Here is a 6,322-nt window from a genome sequence, read left to right as displayed (position 1 = left end):
GGTGCATCATGATTATGCAGGACACCCTCTGTGGAGAGTACTGAAGAGCCCCACCTGAACTCTCCAAACATTGGTAGGCATCTTCAGGGTGCCAATGGTCTGCTTGGTGATGGATCGTGTCGACCTATGCACCGCATTGTATCTCTCCTCAGAGGTACTCTGAGGGTTTCGCCTGGGTATCATGAGCCATCGTCTGAGCGGGTACCCCTTATCCCCAAACAGCCAGCCGTGTAATTGCTGAGGCCCTTCGAATATTTGAGGCGCCTGGGAGTGACTCAGGATGTATGAGTCATGGGAACTCCCAGCATACCTAACACAAACATACGTCGCACACCAGTTGAACATTCAGGGGCTGGATCCCTTTCCTGTTAATGAACATTAGGGGTAGCTGCCATGGAGTTCTCAAAGCCACATGTGTGCAATCGATTGCACCCTTTGCTCTAGGGAAGCCTGAGATAGCTGCAAATCCCAGAAATCTAGCAGCCTGGCTAGCTTCATCAAGTGTGAACTTCACATAATGATCTGTCACCTCCTTGATAGATTTGTTTGTTGAGGACTGAGATTTAGCTTAGGTCCCCAATGGATTGCTGGAACAGTCCACAGGCAAAAAAATTGAGCACAGCAGTGACCTTCAGGGGCATTGGCACGGGATGTCTTCCCAGTTCACGAGGCATTAAATCCTCCCACAGAATATGGCAGATATGGTCCACCACATCTCTTGATGGTTGCAGATGTGTGTGGCATTGTCTTTTGATCATCTCCAGATAGGAAAGTTTTCTTTGGTAGACTCTTACTCGTGTAAGTTGTCTCTGTGGGATTCGTCTAACCTCCGCATCCTTTGGGTCTTGCTGGGGCTCCACTGGACCATGAACCTCAGGCCAGGCCTCCTCTCGAAGCTGCACTAGGCGGCTCCGGGCCCTTCTCCTCCTCAATCACATCACTGCCATCAAGACGGCAGCAATGAAGGCAAGCTCCATTATTCAATTCTCCTCCTCCCTGTGGACTGATTGATGCAACAGATTAACGAACACTGGGCAAATATAGTAGACCTCCTACTCGCATACAGAAAGCCATTTTCATGCCCTAGAGCTGCATCTGGGTTACCAGCTTTTTGCTGATACAGCCTTGTAGGTGAGATGCAATCTTACAGATGTAGGTGATCAAGATGCCAACCCTGATTCCCGACATCTGTATCCCACAGAGGTTTGGACACATTCATGAAATGTGCCACCTTACCATAGGCACTCCTACGTTCTCTGATCTGACAAGCTGATCAACCTCAACTTGCATTTCAGCAATGACTTGAAGCCCTTTGGCCTGTTATCCATGCCAACTGGAGAAAGCTCGTTGGAGGCTTCCATTGATGATCTGGCAGGTATGCAGCAGCTGTGCTTGCTTAATGAATGCCTACATTTTCCATTCTCACATATCTTCCTGTTAAAGCTCAAATGGAGCAACTGTGGTATGAAGCCAATGACTCCTGCAGTTTCTTGTTAAAGCGCTCAGAAGGTATTGGCTCCAATTGCGCCTTCTCAAGGAAGTCTTCCTCTTTCCTCTCAGCTCTGACTCTGTTTCAATGTTGTGACTCTAAGCAATTTGAGGGTGCCCCCTGAAAGGACCCATTAGTCCAGCTGTAGGCTCCTGCCACATTGCCTCGCACCCTTCCCCTGTAGATTCTTTTCCAGTTTCCATTTTAAACTGCGCAATAACTTCCGGGTTTCAAAATGGTAGTGCTGCATTTTTATTTTGAGATCAGCTTCAACCCTCCCCGTCAGTGTTCAGGTCCCTCCAATCTTCCTGGAACCTCACGATGTGCAGGTAGACCCCCTGTGATTATTCTCCAGCCTCCCCCAGTAACCTTGGATCCCATTGTCATTGTGGTGGACATTCCAGCCCTCCCCTCCGAACCCATCACTGTTGATACCCCCATGCCCCATGTGGACCTCAACCCTCACCATCTCGAGGCTGTGGACACAGTCACATACAGAGGAAATTACCCACCAGGAGAGCTTTGAATACACCCCCGCAGCACTCCCCCCACCCTTATTATGTTCTTCCCATTTATAGGCTGCAGATGCCTCCCCTAACCATGACCAACCCATTTCCAGTCCAGTGTTGAGCCAGCCAACCCCATCGCCACTGACTGTAAGACAATGAACATGCCCTGCACCCCAAGCTGTGCCTTATCCCAATTAAGCACACAGGCCTGGCCCCTCCCTGAAGCGGGACCATGAGTGTGGGCCATGCATAGCCCTGTAGCATGGCCCACAAAGCCCCAGAACTGCCTTTAATCTCTCGCTTTGACCTCTTGGCCCCAGACCAGGGACTATGGCTGTCTTTCAAAGAGCTCTCCCATTTGTCTCCCTGCCACCACTACCCCTCCACGAGTCTCTGTGCAACTGAACCTCATGTGCAAGCCTTCCCCCTCCCCCATCTTCATAAGTCTCCTATGCAACCTATCCTTCGTGTGCCACACTAACACGTCATTTCCCTTGTATTCTTGAGTCTGCGAGCATCCCCTTCCATTCATACAGTTCAATTCCTATCCACCCCTATTTGTCTACATTCTAGTCTTCCACGTTGGGCTCCAACTTCCCTACCTTCGGTCTCCTGCCTGCCGTTGTTCCCACCCCCTCCAACCCCACTATACCCCATTGTCCCACATGTGTCTGTCATCCTTTCCCCCAAACCCCACAACCCCACCATGCCCAATGTTTCTGTCATCCTTCCCCTCCTCCACTGACCCTTGTCGCAATGCTGGTCTCTGTTTCAAAGTGCAGCCTTGCCTGAGACCCACAGCATACATTACATGCTGTCCTCCTAGAGTATGGAAGCACCCACCATGAAGAGACCAACTCTACACCCCTACCAGTGTGGCATAACACTGGCATTGGTGAGAAACCGGAAAAATGCTGTTGTAGGTAAGCTTTGCATGTTGCACTCAGCTCGAAGTCACAAGCAAAGTGAGGGCAGACAGCTGCCCACCACTCACATCTGATCGTGATTTAGACTGGTCTAATTTCCCCACTGGCGTAGTACGTAATTGGAAGGGGGACTGTGATTTCGGTGAGTAGTGTTTTTAATGAGCATTCACATGATAATGAAGACAAATAGCATTCCCGACATCGACCTCCGTCAGCCCGCCATGAAAGTGATGAGGAAAAAATTCCAAATCGATTTCCCACTGGCATGATTCCGATTTTTGGCCTCTCTCTGAATTTTCTGCTCCTGCCCACCGCAAAACCCTCTGGAAGAACCGGAAAATTCTGCCCGTAGGTTTTAAGGTTTCAGTAGCATTGTTTAGGGAAGTGAAAGCCTGTGATTGGATCAAGGCAGGAGGGATTAAATGACAAGAGGGTTGGCGTTGCAAGGCCAAAGGGAATGGTGATGGGATAAGTAAAAAAACAAAAGATATGTCTAGAGGAGCTATGAATAACAGAATAATGAACAACTGCCATCCAAAAGCAAAGAAAAAGAGAACAAGAGAGTAAAACCAAAACCAGCAAAGAAGGAAACAAAATGGGTGAAGAGGTTACAGTTTAAAATTTTGAACTCAATGTTGATAACGAAAGGCAGTAAAAGATGAGGTGTTGTTCCTTGTATTGAGCTTTGTTAGAACACTGCAGGAGGCCAAGAACAGAGAAGTCAGAATGGGAGCAGGTGGGGAATGTAAATAACAGGTGACTGGAAGCGTGGGTCACGCTTATAAACTGAATGGAGCTGTTCTGCAAAGCAGCCATCTCTACTGCGTTTAGTCTCCCTGTATCGAGCACAGAACATTGTGAACGGCAAATACATTATACCAAATTGAACCATGTCATTGTCATTGTTTCAACAGAAAGGGTGAATAGTCCAAGGCCCCAAGAAATTTGGGGCCTTGGCAATGAGAAGAAAGGAGGTAAAAGAGCAATGTTGCATTTCCTGCAATTATATGGAAAGGTGCTGTTGGAAGGAGAGGGGATATTGGGGGTTTTGATTAAGGAGTGGAGCCGAGTGTTAACTAATGGTCCCTTCAGATTGCTGAAAGGCGAGTGGAGGGAAGATGTGTTCGCTGGTGGTGTCACATTGGCAGTGGTGGAAATAGCAAAATCTGTTGAACATAGCAGCCAGTTGGCTGGAAGGTGAGACCAAGGGGAATCCTATAATGATTCTGGGAGGTAGGTGAGCTGTGAGAAAAGAAGTATGGGAGATAGGATGGACTGGATCAAGAGCACTGTCAACCAAGGCGGAGGAGAATTCTTGGTTGGGGAAAAATGAAGATATATCGGAAGGTGCATCAGAACAGATGCACCAGAGATTGAAAAACGAGAATGGAATAGCCTAATATGTTCTCGCTGTTTCTTTTTTGAAGAGAGAAGTTAGACTTGATAATGAACTGACACCATTTTGCTTTCCATGGGGTCCATGAGCACATATATGTGTATTTCAAGGTGGTGGGAGCATTGTGAATATTTTGAGAAAGGCTCATAGGCAGCGAGCACTCTGTTCAGGGTATCAATTAATCTGGGAACAAGGATGGCAGTCCCAAGATATGGGAGTATTGGGGAAATGCATCCTAAACGCTGAAGGGTTCCCAGGAGAAAAGGACATGACCTTGAACTGTTTTGAATCTGTCAACCTCCTTCCCAAGTTATCAATAGCCCCTTTTGGATCACCACTCAGCCATGATCCTGCCTTTAAATATGTTTGAAGTACTTTGTGCACATTAATTTCACTACCACTTTCATTTTATTAAAAAGCAACAATTTCTGGTGATGCACAACAGTTCCACTGGCATTTGGAAAGAGAACCAGGTGCCCATCCTTTGTCAAATATAATTCTGCCCAGATGAAGGAGTGCGTATCTGGGAGTATAGCCTCTTTTCAGATGCTGATGGCCTGTTCTATGCCCTTAGGATTACCATGAGATTTCCCATATGTCTCAGCTATTTTCAAACAATTTAATGTCTCTGCACTGCCTCACTCAGACAAACTTCCTACTACTACCAGTTTACCTCATTCCAACTTTTCAGTAAGGATCAGTCCAGTGACTTCAGTGTCAATAGTGGCTTCTGTGGACACTGTGCAGCATTTACAGTTCCTATATCTCCAAAATTTTAAACCAAAGCCTACCTCATACCATAACCACTAAACCCTAATCATAGCATCCTAACCATTAACTATGATATCCTAATATACAACTCTAATTCTAACACCTTAACACATACCCTAATGGCAATTTATATTTATATAGTGCTTTTAATATAATAAAACATCCCAAGGTGCTCCACGGGAGCTTTATTAGACAAAAGATGACTGAGCCACAGGAGGAGATATTAGGCCTGATGACCAGAAGCTTCAAAGTGGTAAGTTTTAAGGACTGTCTTAAAGGAAGAATGTGAGGTAGAGAGGCAGAGCAGTTTTGGGAGGGTATTCCAGAGCATAGAGCCCAGGCAACTACTGAAGGTGCACCCATCAATGGTGGAGGCCAGGATTTCAACGGGTTGTGGGGCTGGAGGAAATAACAGTGATAGGGACGGGTGAGGCCACGGGTGGGTGGGGGGGGGGTGGGATTTGGAAACAAGGATGAGAATTTTAAAATCAAGATGTTGCTTGAATGGAGCCAATGTAAGTTCGAACAAGACTTGGTGTGAGTTAAGTCACAGACAGCAGAGTTTTGGATGACCTCAAGTTTATGGAGGATAGAATATGGCAGACTAACTAGAGAGCTAACCACTAACCCCATATCCTGACATCCTAACTCAAACACAGAACTGTAGCTCCCACAAATTGCTAATACCATTCCTCACCATTAGGACTCTATTCTACCATCCTAAAAATCCCTGGCAGGTTGAGAAAGCTGTTAATAAAATATGAGATCCCGAGCTTCATAAATAGAGTCTTGGGTATGATATAACTATATAAAACAGTGTTTGAGCTTCAACTGATGTATTGTGTCCAACCCTGGGCACCACATGTTAGGATGTGAGGGTATTAGAGAGGGTGCAGAAAAGATTCATGAGAATGGTTCCAGAGATGAGGAACTTCACTTACATGGTTAGATTGGAGAAGCTGGGCTGTTCTCCTGGGAGAAGACTAAGGGGGGATTTAACCGAGGTGTTCAAAATCTTGAAGGATCTGGACGGAGGAGATAGGGAGAAACAGTTCCCATTGGTGGAAGGATTGAGAACCAGAGGACACTGATATAAGGTGATTGACAAAAGAAGCAATGGCAACATGAAGAAAAACCTCTCTATGTAGCAAGTGGCTAGGACCAGGAATGCATTGCTTGAGAGTGTGGTGGAGGCAGATTCAATTGTGGCTTTCAAAAGAAACTTGGATCA

This window comes from Carcharodon carcharias, chromosome 23 (assembly GCF_017639515.1).
Source record: "Carcharodon carcharias isolate sCarCar2 chromosome 23, sCarCar2.pri, whole genome shotgun sequence".
Taxonomy (NCBI): Eukaryota; Metazoa; Chordata; class Chondrichthyes; order Lamniformes; family Lamnidae; genus Carcharodon; species Carcharodon carcharias.
The sequence above is the reverse complement of the archived record's forward strand: the minus strand, read 5'-3'. Positions refer to the sequence as shown.